The 21,217-nt window shown below is 36.0% G+C and overlaps 1 protein-coding gene and 1 long non-coding RNA gene across 4 annotated transcripts in view; both read right to left on the reverse strand.

The window, feature by feature from the left end:
- BCKDHB (branched chain keto acid dehydrogenase E1 subunit beta) overlaps positions 1-21,217 on the reverse strand; it is a 112,022-nt gene that overhangs the window by 12,592 nt on the left and 78,213 nt on the right. Inside the window, exon 10 of one of the 3 annotated variants that reach the window (XR_014851030.1) lies at positions 832-906. The exons of the other annotated variants lie outside the window; for them this stretch is intronic. The gene's annotated coding sequence lies outside the window, so the exon portion shown is untranslated. The remainder of the gene's footprint in view (positions 1-831; positions 907-21,217) is intronic. 3 annotated transcript variants of the gene reach the window in all.
- LOC146440087 (uncharacterized) lies at positions 7,792-13,972 on the reverse strand. Its single transcript, XR_014851028.1, has 2 exons — positions 13,787-13,972; positions 7,792-9,890 (listed from the first exon to the last, which is right to left on the reverse strand). It is a non-coding gene; the product is annotated as an uncharacterized LOC146440087 (long non-coding RNA).

Raw genomic sequence — 21,217 nt, forward strand, 5'->3', positions numbered from 1 at the left:
CTTTTCTTCTTTTCTAGAGATGCAATTTTTTATAGTTTTGATCATTCTTCACTTCATTTTCTAACTTACTATTCAAACAGGCTACATTGATATTCCAGTGTAATGAAAAATTGCTAACAAAACAAACAAAAACAAGACCTCTAAGAGAATAAGGAGTTAATATTTCATTAATTTTTGCAGCTATAAATAGTCAATGTAACTCTGCTACAAAAGACCACGAAATGTGCTGCAAATGAAACACTTTCATTTTAAAATGTTTAGTAAGACCATAAACAGTTAGCATTACATCTCTTAATTTAAAAACTGGTCAAAAAATGAATATGTAGAATAATATATTTCAGAGGCTATGAAATTTTGAGTTTACTTTTATGCCAGAACAAACAGTTCAAAATTATTGCCCTGATTTTGAAGAGTCAATGAAATGCAGGTATAAAAACAAATGCATTGGACCTGCGGCATATCCAGCAATATTACACACACAAACACACATAACAGAGTTAATTATTTTTACACAATAGAGAAACATAACAGTAGATGGTAAATGTATATTTTAGGAGTCTCACTGAAGTTTTCATTGGATTAAGTCCAAGTATTTAACTTGGTCTCTCTTTTAGAACTGACCATTTAAAGAAATTTCGTTCTTAAAATGGTTGTGCCAACTTTATTTTTATACTAAATCATTTACACAATTTTAGTTTTCACTTCACTAATGAATTTACTGATTTAAAGTCAAAACTATAAATCTTACACATACCTTAATCTATGTCTTCCACCAATGTTATCAATTATACACTGAAATTTCTTAATGAAGAAACAAAGTAAAATACTTACAGAGCTGCCTTAGTTACTGTGAAACACCTCTCATGATTTTCTTTTTTTCAGTTTCAGTTAGCACTCAACATACAACTGCCATGAATGAAATGTAAAAATAACCTATTGGTAATATTGCAAAATGAAAATTGCAATACAGTTCAAACTGAGATTTTCTTTTCCCCCTATGTGTCTGCTAAACAGTAAAAATAAAAATGTTTCCCTCATGTAAATACTTAGGAGAAAGTCTTTTTCAGTTTATTCACTAACTAAAATTTTTGCAGAACTCAATCCACCAGGACTCTACAGGAGATATCTACAGGACAGGATATCTAGATATCTGTTAGAGATATCTACAGGACTAGATATCTCTAACAAATGGTATTCAATAGCATAACACATAAAATCACAATATCATAAATATAAAATGGAGCCATAGTACAAATGAACATTAATTTACTATTTACAAGGTCTGATTTTATCAAGCTAATTATTAAACAGCAATCCTACTGCATACCTGCCCTGAAAAAAAATCCCCATCAGTATTATATTAATGCAGGATTGTTTGAGAATTAGTGGCCCCTATGTCTGATTATTTTTTTCCGTATTTAATATAATTCTTGAAGCACTTTGGGTCTTGTATCCAGTACTGTAATTGCACAATAGCATAAACTCTAGCCTTTTGCAATCACAGAGACTGTGATACATGACATACAAGAGGAAGCACAAAAGGAAAAAACAAAATGTAGAATTCTGTGAAACTCTGAGCTTTTACTTAGGTCCATTTGCTTTGCTAGTAGCCAAACTCACCATTGCTCGAACCAGATTTACTATGTCAGATGTCAAGGATTAGGTGCACTGACACTGATGTGCTCTTCCAGCTGGGCAACCACAGAACCAAAGCACATTTTTAAACAGTTACCCAGTCATGGAAATTCCTGTGCTCACCAGCCCATACATCAGATTTCCTCTCAATAAATGGCCACTAAGCCATGAACAGCTAAAGTTGGGGGTTTTTCCCAAACTTCTGAGAAAGCTTAAGGACACAAAACTTGGCAAGGTCTCAGAACTGAAGTCCTGTCTCTGCCATCACAGAAGGCCACAGTCTCTATCACAAACTGATCCTATTTGACTATATTGTATTGTATTGTGGTGATAACGCTGTAATGTGGCTATTGACTTCTTTTATCCATGCACCTTCTTGTATGACAGTTCATCTTGAAACCCTTTTTCTAATTTCAAGGTATTCATTTCAGATCTAATTTCAAGCTATTAATTTTTTTAAAATTCATACATATTTTTTCCCCAGTATTACTTTAGCAAACACTTTTCTGATGGTTACCTTTGCTTATTTTTCCAGTACATTTATGAACAGGACTTACATTCCTGTAGTCTTCCTTTTGATAATGGGAAAAAGGCAGGCCACATTAAGCTATTTTCATAGAGCAGGATCTCCACAGCCTCTGATGACCCTAGCAGCTCCTGACTCACATCATCTGGTTTCAATACTTTTTTAAAAAAACTAGTTGGTCACACCACTGTCTTCTACAACAAAATAAGGCCTTATTATTTCTACTTATAAGAGCCTCTCCAAACACACTCATCTTTTTATCCAACTGCAGAATACACAACTGAGCTGAAGGTAATTGATACACCAGCTCTTCCTCTTTTGCCCAACTAATCATAAACTTATGCTAAAAAAAAGTTAGTAGTTCCTAGGCAAGTAGAAACCCTGCTTCTGCTTCTGAGACCCCCAACATCAGGCAGGTCAATTACAGGGTCATAATTTTTACCATATCAACAACAGACTGACTTTGAGACTTAAAAATTCCGGGGTTTGTAAATAAGAAAATACAACAGTGTTAAGATCTAACCAAATCTTAAGAAATGCTGCTCTTACAACTTGGTAATATTTTTGAGAGCCCAACACACTACAATCCCCACATCATATACCTTGCAGTTCTTGTACTGACAAGATTTTTTAATGTCAGGATCTAATCTGTCAGGTTAATCTGGCACAATCTACATTCACTGTATAAAGCGCAGCAAATTCACTGACAAATTAAGTTTCAGAAAACATCAGGCTAACAAAAAGTTTTATCAGAACACAATTAACAGAAGAAAATTAGTACTTCATGGTTTTAGGAGGGAATTCAGATCTATGAAAACAGAAAAACAGCATTTGAAAAAATCCACCCAGTACAGAAGTTATTATGGGGCTCTTCTCACTGTATTTGGCGAGATTTTTCACTTGTCAGATGGTATAAATACAGTCAGCCAATCCTGCTAACAACTGTAAGAATGAAACCTGCAGACACTGCTGACATCGATTTAGATCCCTAAAGATACAGTTTAAGTGTTAGACATCGTACTTTTCCTTGATCAAGACAAGAAACATGCTCTCAAATGTCTTCTTTTGTGGTTGCTTTAAAAAAAACCCATGAAATAAAATTCACATGTAACACTATATTCATGGTCTGTATCTGTTATGAATTCAGGGATACTCCAAAAATTATGAGGTTCTTGGCTGCACAGTTTCCATGAGTCTCCATTGTAAAATCAATATTCCTTTAAACGCTCTACAAAAATAGAGGCTTAAGCATCTTTCTCTGAACAGCATATAATTTTTCAAGGCATTTCTATTTATTCTAGTGATCACCACAAATTATACAGAGAAAGAATAGCTTAGCTTGTAGTGGTTAATAAACAACTTCAGCCTAGAAGATGCTGTGACCAAACAAATCAGTGGCTGAGATTTGCTGTAGCACAGTGACCGAAGTTGCTGCTTTGCAGTTTTCTTCTTAAATACAATGGTTTCCTTTATTCAAACATCTTTTGGAAGTTTTCTGATTATTTGATATATTTTTTCTAAATTATGGCTGTTTTCAAGACTCCTTTCTTTCTGACTTTTCCTGAGCCAAAGAATCACATAGGAGTAAAACAGTTCCGTGTAATTCATCAGCTTGTTACCATTAAAAATCAAGTAATGTTATTTATGCTCTTGAAAGTGAGACAATTTTAGAAGACAATCAATAGGATAACTAATTCTCAGGCGCTGGTAAAAAGTTTCTAATCTCTCCGTAGGGATATTTGCTCTAAAATGAAATGTACCACTCTTTGAAGATATTAATCCTTACTGACTGTGAAGAAGGCCTGTAGAGCCTAGATCAGAGATATAATTTCAGATCAATCCTGAGTAATTATGAAGAAAAATTCAAATCCATACCCCCTCATTGCAACAGCTGCCTTTATTTACACAGATAGTCGCAGAGATGAGACGAATGTCCACAGTTAAATTGAATTATTGCAGAAGACCACTACATAATCTGTCGTATCTAGTGACAGTGTCCATCAATAACAGCGAAAGAGGTAATTATATAGATATTTTAAAAGATACTTGAAAAATCAATCCGTATTTTCCTCTCTCCTCAGTCCTTATCCACTGCCAAAGGTAGTAAAATCTTTATGGACATAAAATATAGGACAACATATACTGTCAGCACACAGATGGTGAAAGATCCAAGTTTCTCAACTATCTGGAATTAAGAGTTGGTATAATATCCAGCTTTAGAGGTGAATGAAGATTGCAGGTAATCAAACACAGATCAAAGAAGAAAAAAAAAATCAAACAAAGAAAAAAAAGCCACTTGTTAGGTGACTTCTTAAGTTGCTCTTTATTTTGGGTAAATGCCTTGGCTTCTCAAAACATCTACACCCAAATATAATGTTACATGTAATATTTAAAATCAAATGTTTCCCTCCAGAAGCTCAAAACTCCATATGAAAATGGGAGTAGTTCAGCTCTTCCTACTCAAACATAAATCAGAACTTCTACCCTTAAAGAACAGTAGAAGTTTCTTTACACCTTGTGCAAAGATGGTAACATGAACATTTATTCACATAACCCCTTCATGCTTGCTTATATGAGAAATCCTACTCAGTATTCTGAATATAGACAGTGATTAAATACATAATAATTAGAGGATTTTGCCTCAGAGGAAAGTAGATTTCTCAATTTTGGTTTAAACAAGTAGGATTCCTCTCAAAGCAAAGTTGTTTAAATCATCTTGGTAATGCAACATTGGTGATGTAATATAATTTTTGAGTAACAGTGGATTGCGTCCTCTGTATTACCAGGTTCCTTGCTCATCTGAAGCATTCTCAATACATTGTGGAAACAAATTGCTTACCTGAGGCATTCTGAATAAATGGGAACAATTTTCTGATTCAATACATAGCAATATATGGTGTTACAACTCATATTTCAGAGACATTTTGTCTCCTTTCACTTCTGTCCTTTGGGACTGAATAGAGCATAAGTCCATCAATATATGTATTAGCATATAATGACATTAATTCCATCAGTATCAATATATATTGTGGTTGACTGATACATATGTATATACTGCAGACATGAACTTGACACCTACAATACAGAGAAGAATATTCAATGTTAGCTTTTAATATTCAGTATTTCTTATTCTCAGCCAAAAAGCTTTCCTAATGTAAGGTGGTGGCCAGGCCCACAACAATCTGATTATTGGAACCTAATCCCCAAGCAGGATAGCTGCAGCTATTCCACAACAGCAAATAAAAAATAAATGAACATACAATAAAGTCTAAGTGTTCAACTACTCACATGAATAATAAATAGCCACAGAGAGGGGCAAAATCGGAAAGAGAGGCATTCTCTTTGCAGCAGCCCAAAAGTCACAGTGCCACTGAGCAGCAAAGAAAGGAGCTCAAGTCTACCTGTGACCAGGGTGCTCATCTCAGGCATGGCAGCTCCCAACCTCCTGTGCCTCCTCATATATGCATTTCATCCAATGGATGTGAATGCAAAACAGAAAATAGCCCAGGAAAGAAACTCAAACTTTCAACCGAGAACACCAAGTTTGTCAGGAACTCCATCTGGAAAGATAGAACTACTCCTCGCTGAAAAACCTCCTGCTAAAACTGGCAAAAATATTTGACATTGGCATCTTTTTACAGAAGAGTATTTTGCAAAAAAAAAACATGGTCAGTCTTAAAATAGAGGCACTTTTTTTTTTTTTTTTTTTTTTTGCTAAAGAATGAAGGTGTTGCATGTAATTAGCCCCCTGGCTGATTGAAACAATAGTTTGGCAGGGACTGAATACTAGCAGCCCAAGTGGAATTGGTTATTCCTCCTTCACCTCCTCAGCAACTTTCATCTGTCTTCTTCTTTTCCTACCATTAATATCTTGGATCTAGACATGACTAGACGTATTCAAATATAAGAGTCTGCAAATCTTTTACAGCTCATCTTAAAGAAAAATATTGAAACTATGTTATGCAAAGGGACAGATACATCATATTTCTACTTGAATACTTCATAAATGAATTGCAATGCTTGTTTCTCTGGAATAACACCAGTCAATGCTAGCCACCCAAGGGGCCTTCCAGGATTTAATTACTGAAACTTGGGCCCACAGATAACTTTTTTTCTGTGGCAATACTGAACTGTATAAGTTTGACTGTATTCAGAGCAGCAGCCAATCTTAAAATACAATTCATCCATCTCAGTTGTCCAACAAAAGCATGGAGCTTTCACATTATAATGCAGGATTTAAGGAGTGGGGTTTTCTGCCTTTTTTTCCCCCCCTTCAAGTTTTTGCAGGAACACCACGTGAGTTGTCTTTGGCCCCATCAACTGATTCTTGTATGCTTTTTGGATATCACTGTTACCAGTATTTCTGCCTCCCTGATGGAACATCTTAGGTCTGAGGTTTCATGATTCAGAGCAATTATGTTATAAAAATTGAATGTTAAAACAATTCATTTACACGTATATTTATATTGCTCCAAAGATTTTGTATGCTGCGATCAGATTATAAAGCACATAGAGCTAAACCTCTATTTCGACTTCAGCTAACAGATTATTCACATACAGTAAATTGTTTTAAATTAAGATGCCTGCACTTAATTTTAAAGTTTGTGTATTTTTATAATTATATTATACTCTAATGTATTTTGCAATGAATTAATTACATTATTTGGCAAAAATACAAATGTAGCCCCATTAAATTTCTATTGTATTACTTAAAACTGGTTTTGATTGTAAAACCGATGAACAGCTGTAGAAAGAATAATTTTTCCTTTAGGCGTAAATTCCAAAAAAGAGTTAAAATGTAAAAAATTGAACATGTGCCATAAAATAATTATTATCATATTTTTAGGATATGGAAAACTAATTCTTAAGGTTTACAGTGTATCAGTGGGGTTTTTAAATCAAAAGTTATGGGTTTTTTTCTGAAAGGCGATTACTAATATGTTCAACATTTTTCTGATCCTTAGAATTAAATTTAATAATTTTTTAAAAAGTAATAAATTATAAACATATCAATTTAGTACAGAAAGAAATTATTTAAAATGACAGTCCTGTATTTAAGTTCTGAAGGTGTGTTCTGTAATTCACTGTTAAATTTCTTGCTACGAAATAGGCATGAGAATGGCTTTCAGATTTTAAAACTGTAGTGCTACTACAAACCAGAGCACATGGAATCAATTAACTCAGAGTGCAATCATTTTATGCTGTGTTTATAGAAAATTAAACTTAAAAAATACTTATTTATAATTGTGATAATTTGCAAAAGTGCTTGGTGTATACATAAAGATAATTAGAAGTAATCTATTATTATTAATATAAAACTATACAAAGAAATATACCGTATTACTAAGGTTATAACAAACCCATACATTTTCTCTGGAACATATTTCATAATTGTTACTAATATTTATATAGATAAGCACGCTAAATTCTTTCATTATTAGTTCCACTAATTCTCATTCTGAATGCTGTCTATAATGTAAACAAAATGACTGGCTCAGAATTGTCAAAAACAAGATAAAGTTGCTTAGACATTAACGACTCCAGCCCCGTGAGTTGTGAAATGCTTTTCCACATTTACTTAAAACTCCCAGATTTCACTCAGAGATGACAGCAATAAACAACACAAAGGATTAGGTCTGAATTTGTTTGTAAAAGAACAGTACAAAACATGCTAAAGCACTAAACCCTCTTACGTTTACGTATTTTACTGCTCAAACATGTTACAGCCCACCAAACTGTGGACTAAAAGCAAGAAACATTTCGTTTTTGAAACAACTCCTCAGTTTGGTTTTTGTGCCACAAGCAAGGACTCCAGTTCAGCTCCCTGCGTATTTTGGCCATACAGGAAAACAGGCATCCACACCACCAAGTATTCTCATTTCTGCAATATCTGGTCAAAAACTGTAAGAGCTAAAACAACTGATTTTGCTTTATATTTATTGTAATTCTATTCATTCTAAGACAGTGACCAGTCTCAACCACTGCTCTGGAAGTGGGCCCTGAGAAAAACCATTCGTTCCACTCCATAAAATCAAGTTTGTGGGCCTTCTTCCCCTCTCATTTCTGGATTCAAGTGCCAAACACCTGCAAATTCTCCAGGCGACTTCCAGACCCAAAACTTCCACTTCTCTCAGGATGCATTTCAAGACGTAAGTGCACCACTGCAAAGCTCCTCAGCGTGGAGCCCCCACAGTCGAGGGGACATCTCCCAGAGAGGACAGAGCCCTTCCCTCTGCTGTGCAGGCAGGGATGGCATGATGATCACCCTCCAACCCTGGGCAGTAAAATTCACTCCCTCAAGTCACAAACCAAGCACTGAATACCCAGTTTGGCAGATTTAAGACACCTAAAAGCAGGTTTTGTTACTCAGAAACCACTGAATAAATTTGTGTTACTGCACTACCCAGAGGGAAATGGCAGCAACCGCAGCTGAGTATTACCTGAAAGAACTTCCAAGATGCATTTGGAAGGTAAAATATTTAATTTAAAACTGTTTTGTCAACAAAATGCCTGAAATCAGTCCAGCAGAGTGGGCAGTTTCTAACCTCAACTGGCTATTTTAGAGCCAGTATCTGGTTTAAGCCAGTTATCCAAAACCTCCTCACAGTTTAAGGGAGAAGAGAGGTTTTCCACAGGGCATGGCAGACCCCAAGCACTCCACGAGACCAAGACTTCTGCTTTGTAACTGCAGAGGGAGTTTATGGCACCAAAACTTCCCAGTCCCTTCTATAAGCCCGGTCCAGGCAACTGTCCAGTCAGACAGCAATTTAATTAAAAATTAAGTTCCCTCTTTATAAAAAGTTATGACCAATAAATTTATTTGAGTCATAAAGAACATATAAAACTGCACACAGAGCATACACAATTACCGTGAGCCCGTCATCATGATGGTTACCTACATAGTGAAGTGAATGTTTATTTCTCATACAGAGTAATAAATCATGCTAGTAGATGTCACTGTAGAGCATATCTAAATCCAGAGAACCACTGAGCAATACCTCAGAACTAGCCATCCTAAGAACTGCAAAGAACCAGCACTAAAATCTCCCACAAGCCAAAAACTGCTATAGAGTTAAAAGGAAAACATAAAAACACTTCTTTTGCTAGAAATTATCAAGAGCTTTTAACACTGTAACACTTGCCTATCAGCATGGTTATCTGCCTGGCAGCATCTTTAATCTATGTCTTGTATCAAAGAGAAAATCTTTTCCTTGGCTCGAGAACTTCACCATTTTACAGCATCACTCAGTTCCTACATGAAATAAGTGAATCTATCTGGGATTAATGACTCTGGCCTCAGTCTAAAACATAAATATCCACATTTTGCAGCAGAAAATCCTAGTTTTCAACTCTCTTAATATAAATACTAGGCACTTCTGAGCTGAGAAGGAATTGTCTCTTTCATTTTCATGGGTGAAGAATTGCAGGAGAAAAATGAGTAATGGGTCGCTCACCATTTCCCAGCTACAGAAACAAAACCACCAGCGGTTCCAACCAGATAAAATGCTTTGCTCTGCTAAGTCTGAATCAGCTTTTCCAACCAACTGAGTAGTTAGAGGTTACAGCACATGATAAAATCAAAGCACCAACAGCATTTCAGACCAAATTATTGCAAACATTAGGATTTTCAAAAATCCAAATGCAGGACATCATTCTTAAGTCTTCTGAACTGTCAAATGTGCTCACTTGTAAAATCTGGCACTCACACAGCAATGTGGATCTTATGAACCTGAGCAAAAAAATAACAGCCTTTAACGTTTCAATTAAGTACGTTTTAATCTTATTCTCATTTTCTAGAAATTGTGTTTACAATGAAGAAAAAAAAAATTGGAAGTCCGGAAAAGTGTCAACGTAATTACAACCATGTGAAACAAATCTCCGTAACAAAATATTTATGGAAAAGCCTAAGTGACATAGAAGAATATCTCTCAACAACTGAAAATATTTTCCTGATATAGTCCTCTTGAGTTTTTAAATATAATTTGTGAATATTTTTATGTATGTAATCCTTTCAGTCCGTACAATTACTAAAGATAGAAAGTCAAGGGTAATGCCAATTTTCTATCAGAGCTTCAATCACATTTATTTTGGTGTGCTTCATATGCTTGTCCTCTAGAATTAATGTCATCTGTCATTTTCAAGACTATCCATCTTGATTGCGTGTCCTCTCCTCTTTATGAATTCTGAACTTTGCAAACACTCCTGAAATCCTCTGAACTCAGCCCTCCTTTTGGATGCTATTCTTAACTCCAGTACTATTTATTTCAGTACTATTAGTGAGAGAATTAGAATTAGAGCAATTGCTTTGCACGCAAATTCAAATTTTTGTCACTGTTTCAGGATATTGGAAAACTCACACACCACACTGACAAAGCTCATGTTGTTAGTATATTTCTTACTAATACTTAATTTCAAGGAATTTCTGCTTTCTTTCACTTGTTAAAGTGTCATTTTGTCTACAGCACTACACTTAACAAGTCAGATTTTTGACAGACCTATTTCAGCTTCTTTTATTTTAATATCAGAGAGAATTATTTAAGACATTTTAAAATCCTTTTAATCCTTGCATTTCACAGCTGCATTGTGGAAAACACTACTGCTCTCTTTATGTATGTAGTAATGTTTAACAGGATACACTATGCCTTTTTTGAGTATAATTCAAGGTTGAGATTTGAAAATTTAGTTTGATAACCCTTACGAACTTCCCACTGGATATTTGCTATTATCGAGTAAGAGGCTGTTTTTGCAGACATCTTCAGAAAAAGAAGTATATCTTTAGCCTTTAATTCTTCCTTTTCACAGATACCATCACGAGGTGCTCCTACAATCCAGTGAGCTTTAGGCACATAAAACTAAGGCTTCTTATTACTTGGAAACTGTACGTTGCTAGATCATGCAGGATGTAGCCTTATTAAAGATGCTATGGTAGCTTAAATAATAATTTTGATTGTGTTACGGTACCATAAATACCTATTCACACATTTTCTCATACTGAAATTCATAACTGTGAGTCCTTATTTTATAGAAATCTAGAAGTATGTAGATATATTCAAAGCCATTTAAAGGGTAGCTGGTCCATCTGCTTCATTTACATTTTATTAATAGGCTCATAGAATCACAGAATTTATAAGGCTGGAAAAGACCTCCAAGATCACCGAGTCCAAAGATTAATGTAGCATTGCCAGGTCCCCCTCTAAACAATGTCCAAATCTGCCACATCTACACATCTTTTAAATACCTCCAGAGATGGTGATTTCACCACTTTCTGGGGCAGCCTGTTCCAGTGCTTGACAATCCTTCCGTGAAAAAATGTTTCCTCATATCCAACCTAAACCACCCCTGGTGCAGCTTCAGGCCATTTCCTCTTGTCCTACCTCTTGTTACATGGGAGAAGAGACCAACCCTCATCTGGCTACAACCTCCTTACAGGTAGTTGCAGAGAGCAGTAAGGTCTCTCAGTGATCACTTCCATCCCATCCAGACCCATAAACTAGGTACATGCCTACATGGTGTAGGAGGTCACTCACCACTTCCCTTGGATTATGGCATCTTCAGTCTACTCCCCCTCCCTGCCTTCCAGCTCAGAAGGCTGGGTACACAGCTACTAGGTATTACCCTCAGTGCAAAATTCTTAACTGCCTCTGCATTTTAAAGCTAATTTCTTCTACAATCAGTTTGTTAGAGACAAAAATGTTAATCTCAGTTCTAAATGCATTCTTTATCTTATTAGAAATATTGAAATTATCCTAAATAAACAACTGTTCTTTGAAATAGTAAAATAGCCCTCCTTTCCTTGGTAATGAATCATTTATCTGGAGATAAATTGTTTGATTCTGAATAGACAAACCTGAGTGTCTTCAACTGCTAATCACAAATAATTTATTAACATGTCTCCTTTAAACAATAAAACTGAACAAAGTACTGCTGAAAACAAAGCGCTGTCTCATGAATGTTTATGAATTGTCTGAAGAGATCACATTAGCACTCCTTACTCAAAATCAGGGATTTTCTGCATGTAATTATTACCAGACATGGAATTCATAAATCATCTTTTGTAAATTATGCAGTTTGTTCTGTTTAGTTCAACTGTCTGTTATTACTCCCCTCTAAGAGTGGAACTTCTCCCTAACTTCAGCTTAAATCAGGCGTCCTAACTTCACACCAAATATAAAATACAGCAGGGATTAAACACCCTCTGCATATGTCAATCGGTTTTAGAAAAGGGTCAGCTCTTCTTCGTAAAATCCTGTTTTAACTCCCATTAAAAAAAATTAGATAGGAAAAATCTGACCTTAATCAATTAAAACCACGTCTGGCAAAGTAGTTTGCATTCAGAAATTGTCTATCCACAATACAATGTAAACTAATGGCTAATATTCAATTACAGAAGCAGTACATTTGCCTTTGGAGAACATTCCCAGTCAAGCATAGATATATGCAGCACAGGAATATAAAATTGTCACAAATGTAATAAATTCTACATTTGCTTTGACTGTTATTAAACAATTTTTAAGTAAGGCAAAATAAATACCAATCAACATATCTCTGAGCTGAGTTACATAGATCGTATGTTGCTATCATTTGTAAGTGAAGCTCACAAGCTTTATGTAACAACTCAAGGTTTAAAGAACTTACTTTCAGTTGTTGACATTTTTATTGATTGCACTGATGCCAAGTGGAGGTAAATTACATGAGCAGTGGAGCTCAGTTATGCAGTAATTGAATACAACTACACAATAATTGTTGATGAGCACCAACCTAGAGCAGAAGTCTCAGCAAGATCAATTAGCTACTTGCCAACACTGCTGAGGTTAGGGGATGTCCCCTGCATTCTAAGTCACTGCACCTCTGCAGCTTCTGGGAAGACTTTGTGCTGGGTTCTGAAAAATTCCTTATGGAGTGCACTTGCTCATTCTGTAATGCATCTTAAGACAGTAATAGGTTTACTTGCAACTTCATAATGCTTCCCTAATTATTTTTATGGCCTGAGTTAAAAAATCAGTTTACCATTACAGGTTCTACATCATTACAGGTTCTACATGTACATTTCCTTAGATAATTTAAAAATATTTTCTTGTAAATGAGACCATATGATTGCTTCCCTTCCAAGAATATTTGAAAGAGCTGCGAACATAATTGAACAGTGCTGAATTTGAGGAAAGGCAAAAATGAAAATAAGAAAGGTAAATTAAAAACAGAGAGTAAGAAAAAAAAACCCAACTAATCTTTAATTACACAACAGGGTCATACAAGTTGACAGTGTGAAGATCTGAAGTGTTCTCCAGAACACCTAGTCCACTGCCTCATACAGAACTATTTTGCTTCACACAGATAGCCTCCAGTAATCCCAAAGGTAAAACAGATTAATACACTAAAACTTTATAGAAACTATTTGACACTAAAAAGTAAGAGACAAAGTAAAAGCTGTTTGTCAACAGCAGCCAAGGCTTATCCAGTATCAAAGATCAGGAGAAATATGTTCAATCAATCCCAAATAACAGATGGACGCCCATGCTGCAATGCTGTGCTTTTCCTGCTAATTATTCCCACACAAACACAACATGGGTTCCCAAACTTTCCAAAATAAAGTTCCATTTTATGTAAATCAGCCAGCAATATACAAACCAGGAATCTAGGAGAGAAAATTTTCCAGATTTTCTTCTGAGCGCTGTTCCATTTGTCTACTTTCTGAGCCCAATTCCAGCTGTTGCAAAGGAATGCAATGCAAAAAAAACCTTCAGAGAAATCTGATGCTGAAAACCATGCATCCCTGCACGATATGGAGTCTACCAGACTTCCAAAATAAATACCTTCCTTCCCTCAAAAACAATAAAACATTAATTCAGCCTATCTTTTCCAAATATCTCACAGTGTCGCTATTTGAACCTTATATATAAGTATGTGAGGAGAATGTTTAAACAAAACCCAAATTGACCTGTTTGATGATGACTGGGCTTGACAGACCAGATGAGAGGTAATTTAGGTAGTGAAAGATGTTAACACAATACATAGCAAAAGCATTCCAGTCTCATATGGTCATTACAGCTTTTCATATTGACACAATAACTGCTAGGCACTCAGTTTGGGGTTTTGTTTTGGTTTTTTTGGTTTTTTTTTTTAGAAATGCTATCATTAGTTTTCTTTTCTTTCCACCATCATATTCTAAATTAATTAGGAAAATTACTTATGTAAGAATAGACTTGCCCATGCACTTCTGCCATTCCATTCCATTCAGTCCACTGGGTACTGTAAAAACAAAACCCAGCATGACCTTACAACTAGATCAGGTGGTTGACACAGGGTTGGTTTGTTTGCTTAGAGGAACTCCCTGGTAGCACAGAAAGATTTATAAAAGCTCATTTCTTCCTCAAATCCTGTATGATTGCAGGAATCAGACACAGTAGGAATGTGATCTGCACAGCAATGGAATTTATTCACATTTTTAGACAGGGCAAGGAGGATCTACAGAAATGTGATTCTACAGCTGTAAGTCAGGCATCCTAATATCAAGTTTCTATAAAGACAGAGTAAGTAATTCTCAATGCCATGTCCAAGAACACCTCAATGGTGCCTCAATGCCATGTCCAAGAGCAAAAATTGTTTGGGAATAGGCAACATGAATTTAAAAAGGGAAAATCTTGTCTGATCAACCTGACTGCCTTCTAAGGTGAGATGTCACAGTTAATGGACAAGAGGAGAAGAGTAGATACTGTTCTGCCAGGACCTCAGAAAGGCTATCAACAGCCTTCCTTTAGTCAAGCTGGTGAAACACAAGTTGAAAAAATGAGCATTGGTGGAAAACTGTCTGGATCAGTCAGGTTCAAAAGGTGGTGATCAGCAGAACAAAATCCAATAGGCAGGTGATTAGCAGACATGCTTCTCAGGGATCAGTGCTCACCAACAGCTTTAATACCAATCTTCACAACAGGATGGAGCACACACAGCAAGACTACAGGTGACAACAAACATGGAGGGGAAAGGATTGATAACCTGGGACATGCAGCAGCTATTCAGAGGCACCTCATCGCACAGAAAAATGGAAGCATGTCATGGAGTGCATGTCCTGCACCCAGAAACCAAGCACCCTGAGCACCCTCAAGCTGGGGGCAGCTGGCTGGAAAGCTGCTCTGTGGAAAAGATGCCAGAAAGCCTGTCAGGCAATGAGTTGCACAACAGGTAGCCTCAGGCACTTCCAGCAAGGCCAGGGAATGGCATTTTGGGCAGTGTTAGCAAGTCCAAGATCAGACTGGTTTTAAAGGCTTTGCTTTCAATTTCTTTGTTTCATGGTTTTGAAAATCATATTCCTTACATGACACAAATATAATCCTCATGGGTTAATAATACTACAGCTGAGAGCTGTTTTCAGCTAATGACTTCTTCCTCAGCTCTTGCTGTCTTTCACATATTTGGACTTTTCATGGATTTTCATTCAGAAAATAAGTTAAAAAGTTAGGAAAAGAAAACAGATAGGCTGAAGTCTGACAGATACACTTTTGTCTGGGTTTTTTTTTTTCTTTTGCTTTAAATGAACACTCTTGTGCTAATGAATCATAACACATAACCCCTGTTCATTCTATATTAGTTCAAAAGAATAAAAGCCAAAAATAATTGGCATCGGCAGAGATTTCAGATTTAAAGAGAGTGAGCACAATACATGCCTTGTGTTATTCCTCTGTACTGTACTAGGAACTCTGTAATATTCCATCATTACAAAATGTGCTTGTGAAAGAATATAAAAATAGGCAAACAAAATAAAGACCAAAACACTCAAGCTCAGAACACACAGTGCACAAAGTACATTCCCATTGTATTTACCCAGTCATTAGCTATCTGTTTGCATTGTATATGGGGAAGTGCAAAGTAAACCAGAAAGCCTGCTTGCGTAGGCACTGACATCAGGACTGTAGGGTTATTAGACACTGGACAACCTTTTGCAAAAAGCTTTTATGATTTGAAAACTTTCTAAAATAACAGATATGGATTTACTGTGAGAACTGAGAAAATTCTGAGCCCTCATTGCTCTGCTTTCTCTAATTAACACTCTTTGCTATGGCAGGCATAGTCCCAGGCATTGCATGACAGAAGTATCATGCCTTCTGCTGACAGCACTCTTGAATTTCGACATACAGTAATTTAAAATCCATTAACACAGAGCACAAGATTATGCATTTCTCTGTAAATAAAAAGCCATTATATCCCTCCCATACTGTCACCAAGGCACACAAAAATGGAAGGAAGAGTGGCCACGGCTGTGAAAATATCCCAAAGATCTGTTAATGATCTTAATGATCTTGTAGAGAGCTGCAGCTCACATTGCCAAGTACAAATGAGAAAGCAGGGAAAACAGTCCAGATGAACAGTAGCACAAACACATCCTTTTCAGCCCCTAAGAAACTATGGCACAATAATTCAATACATATTCATCTTTAGCACTAAACACAGATATGACTTTTTAGCAGAATGGCTACTCTAAATCTGTGTGGTTTGCATGCATGATAATAAGAAAAGAGTGTAAAAGCAGCATGCTGGGCATGTATCTCCCAAAAATTAGCTTTTCCTATTATTTCTTGTTATCTGAAAAAAAAAGTTTTGTCAAAATGGACAGGAAAACAAAATCACCTATATAGGAAGCTTAATGTGATGACTGGTTTGATTTTTAATGATTGATGTATACCAGCAGTTCAGCATCATTCACATAACTTAGCCCAGCTGAAATCTTGGGAGGAACAAAACCTTCCCCTGGTCCCAAAAAAGAGAAAAATTTCACAGTTCGAAAAACTAAGAGCTATTCTTCTGTTTCGGAAGCACATCAAAACAATATTTATTTCACCACTTTCAAACTTGAAAATTGCCAGTGAAATCTGCAGCCATATTCTCTATTCTTTTTCCCTTCTGATTTGTGTACCCCAAAGTTTCAGAAAGCATAAGCACTGCTACTTCATTCAGGGGAGATACAAAGGCATGTTACAATATGATTGCTTTAAATCACTTCGGCTGCCAAGCCAAACTTAAAAGTAATTTGAAACCCTTATCTCAGCTATCTTCCTCAACTACTTCACGTTTTTAATATATCTACTGCTAGTAAATTATGACAAAATTAAAAGCAAACACAGATTAGAGTATTTTGCTACTGACTGGAGAAAGGTATGATGAACATGTAGTACTCCTGAAAAGTGAAGCTGCCTAGAACGCAGCCAGCAGTTTGTCTCTATGCCTTTGCAGAAACTGTCAGTTACAAGGAATAAAGCTATTGTACAGTGCAGCTATTTCTGAGCGAATTGTTAAGGCTCCAGTAACTGAATGGGTATAAATGACAATTCTTAAAAAGAAACAGCGAGTTTCCTTCTAGCCCTCAACAGATATCAAGGCAGAGAGGGAGAAGATACCACCTTCAGGTTATGTTGAAAATGATGCTGTTTGCTCTATTCAAGTTAACACATTTGTGATATCCAGCGAGACTCCATTCTAGCCAGTGCATTTATATCAGAGGGGATTTTAGTTCTGACAGATGGCTTTGGGGTATTTTGACACTACTCAGGTTGTACTTTTTCTCTCAGGTAGAACACGCTTTGTATCATTCCCTATGGACTGAATTAAAAAGACTTTCCTCCTTCTGCTTGTGACAAAGAGGAAAGTAAAGAAAATGTACAGGTGTTTAACTTGGTCACCGCAAGTGACTGGCTTGTCAGATCTGCATATCCAGTAAACCGTGAAGCACAGCCTCTCTTAATGTTACCCCACACTTCTATAGCTCTTTCTTCCTGATGGTTTCAATCAGCATTTTAAGTGTTTACTTTCACTGCAATGCTGCCTGTGATATTAATGTTGTCACATTCAGTCACGAATAGAAGCAACCTACACTTTGGCCCTTATGTATCTCCTAATTTATTTCAGCCTTGTTTTGAAACGCTGCAATCATTGGCTCTATTTTATGCTTCTCAGTGCTTCGCACCCTTAACTATTGCAAAGCAGGACTGCTTTATGATACATAATACACAAGGACTGATAAGTGGACCTCACACCTCTCATGCTCAAAGTGCCAGGTAACTCTCAAGGCAGTGAGCACTGGGCTCCCTTAGCACACAAATAAAGGACTGGGATCTCATACTTATCTGACACTCAAGTCAGATAAATCTGATGTATTTCCACAGGTGTAAGGGATCTTCTTCATATTTTTAGCAGTACTCCCAGCTCCTGACTCAGAGCAGGACTAACTTATGCAGAACCACATCCCACAGTAAAGCACTAAAGCACTGGAACATAGGCAAACAAGCAGCTTTTTTTCTTCCCAGAAAATATTTTAAAATATCAGTGAGGAGGACCTGGTTTTAATAATACAAAATGTGCCGTAATAAATATTTTAAGAGCTGATTAAAGAAAAACTGCCCACATAATTATAAAAATCTGTAGCCTATGTAACTTCAATAACAAACCAAAATTCCATTTTATTTAATACTGTAAAACTTTTATTTAAGATATTCTGCAATTTTATTTAACTACCAGCTGCAGTCAGATTAGGGAAGATATTTTCTTTGGCAATGCATGTTTGTATGCATAGAAATATATTTAATTCTGATTATAGTTTAAGTTACTAACACTGGAATGCAAGTTTCAGTAGCAGATTCTTCTTTCATCTTTAATTCAAGCAGTAGTGTGTGCTACCACAACTCAAACCAGAAATTCACTTCTGCAATATAAATTCACTTGGCTGCAAGCATTTCAACAGTTTTCATGGTACAACTCTAGTATGTATCACAGTAATTCTATATTTAAAACTCATATACAGTATTTTCTTTGAAATTCATAGCAAATAATTTTATTATGTAATCTAGAGTGTATTTAGCTGTGATGTTCATGAGAAGCAATAATGAGTAATAGTCTCACCATGGGATCAATTATTATTCACTTGTTTCTGCTTACTTTCTATTAAACTCTTTGCACACATTAAATACAAAATACATGACCAGTTTAACAGAAAAAAACCAATATTATTTTACCACAGTGGATATTCTTCTGTCCAACAAATGTTGTGTTCATGGTACAAATTATTACATCTTCACTGTTTAACTGAACTGGTTCCTGGAACAGCCGTGTTTTTAACCACAGGAGGCTCAAATTATTTACTACATCATCAAAGATGTCAGACAACTTTCTAAAAGTTAACTGATAAACAGGTTCACATCTCTGACATCAAAACTCTGAATTCACTACGGAAAGATGTCTGAAACATAGTTTGCAATAATTCTCAGCCATCCTTTTTTGCAATCCATCCCACCAATTAATAATGTTTGCTCAGGGGCAAGTTCAGCCCACAGGTAAGGAAATAAATCAGTGGCAAGGACAGAATTTTTTTTTCCAAATGTTAATTTTATCCTTATTTCAAAATAATTTCTCATTAGTATTAGCATAATAGATTTCTGTACATATCAGCATAATACATGTGCAAGCCAAGTGTCAGTCTCTGTCCATCAGAAGCCAAATTTCATAATTTAAATTTGAAAACCTTGAAACACATCACTGATAACCATGAAAGTGCTGCTGCCTCAAGAAATAAGATACTCCCAAATCTTCAGTCCATTGCAACATAAAGTAAAAAGGTATATAGGATTCTGATATCAAATTACTGAAATCAACAAAATTAGAGAGAGCAAAACCATGAAATGCTTCCTTTCTAGAACACGCAGTGACATTCTTTTTTTATATAATCTATCAATAGTATTATTCCTAGCACTTTAATATTAGAATACAGTCTTGGCTTTTCTTTCTTGGCACTTTTCAGCTATTTACTTATTGCAAGATTATTCACCAATGCACAGCACAACAAACCTTGTTGACTGAACAAAAGAAAGTACAAAAAAGCAAAGCACTATAGTTTTTGTTTTAAAGAACTAGAGCTTTCCAATTGCACATATGTGCAATCAGGTAAAGATAAAAAATTAACAGGTGACTCTTAGGGCAAATTACCCTCTCCACGCACTTACATGTAAAAGAAGTGGAAGACTAAGAAAGAGGTATTCAGAATGAAATCTTAATTCCAAAGACTTCATCACCAGGGCCTATGTTTTCACTGTGGGCAACTCAGAGCCAAGCTGATAATAGCAGAGACATATGGGGATTGAGAGGATACAGTATCCAGATAATGACTGAAATCTGTGCAGCTTGTGTTTCCTACCACCTCCTGGGTGAATAGTTATGTATTTTTTAATGTTATTTTTACTAGAAAGCCAAATTTTATCTATGTTCCTTCCTAATCTGCATTACTCCAAATGTAGGACAGCAGTTGCTTTAAAATATAGAGGAGAAATGGTATGTTTTCACCTGATAATGGAAAAAAGTGAAACACTTCTGTGCCTACTTCAAACATCCATTCAAGAAGACATATGCACGCCTTAGACATCAAAGTTACTGTTAAGTCATTTGTGTATGCTTAGTGCTTCAGCTAAACACAGCTGGGTGATGAGCACGCCACTTTGCTGGAACATGGTCAAAAGGCACTTCTTCAGTGATGACAGAAAACAAAGTATTATTTCCAAGCAAATGTATCTGAGGAAGAATTCCAGCTACAGCTACACAGATCAGCTTTTCCAGAAACTTCAGAAACTTCCATACATAGATCAATAAAAGAGGGATTTGGCTCTTTCTAGAGAAACTTCTGCAGTTTTGAATGCTGTTTTATAAAATTGTCATTTTATAAAAATGGAAGAGGAAGAGGAAGCAGCCCTTCCTTGCCAGCTCAGTCACATCCAGCATTAAATCCTCACCAGCTTTCTCTTGTGAGATAAGTCTCCTTAGAAGGATTTGTGCTGTGTGTGCCTAGAACTTTGCCTCCTGCTCACCATGTTCACTGTTAAGTGTAGTAACAAACATTTTTAACAGGATGTAGACAGATGCCAGTACTGTTATTTTTCCAATGAAGCTGCCTTTCCAAATCCCACTGTGGCAGCAAACAGCACAACTGCACAAAGTATCACAGGCACTGTTTATATACAGCATATTAATTATATGCACAACTAGGAGTACCTCACGTTCATTCTCTTTTGCTGGTGTTACACTACA

This window comes from Lichenostomus cassidix, chromosome 3 (genome assembly GCF_008360975.1).
Source record: "Lichenostomus cassidix isolate B80296 chromosome 3, HeHo_3.0, whole genome shotgun sequence".
Classification (NCBI taxonomy): Eukaryota; Metazoa; Chordata; class Aves; order Passeriformes; family Meliphagidae; genus Lichenostomus; species Lichenostomus cassidix.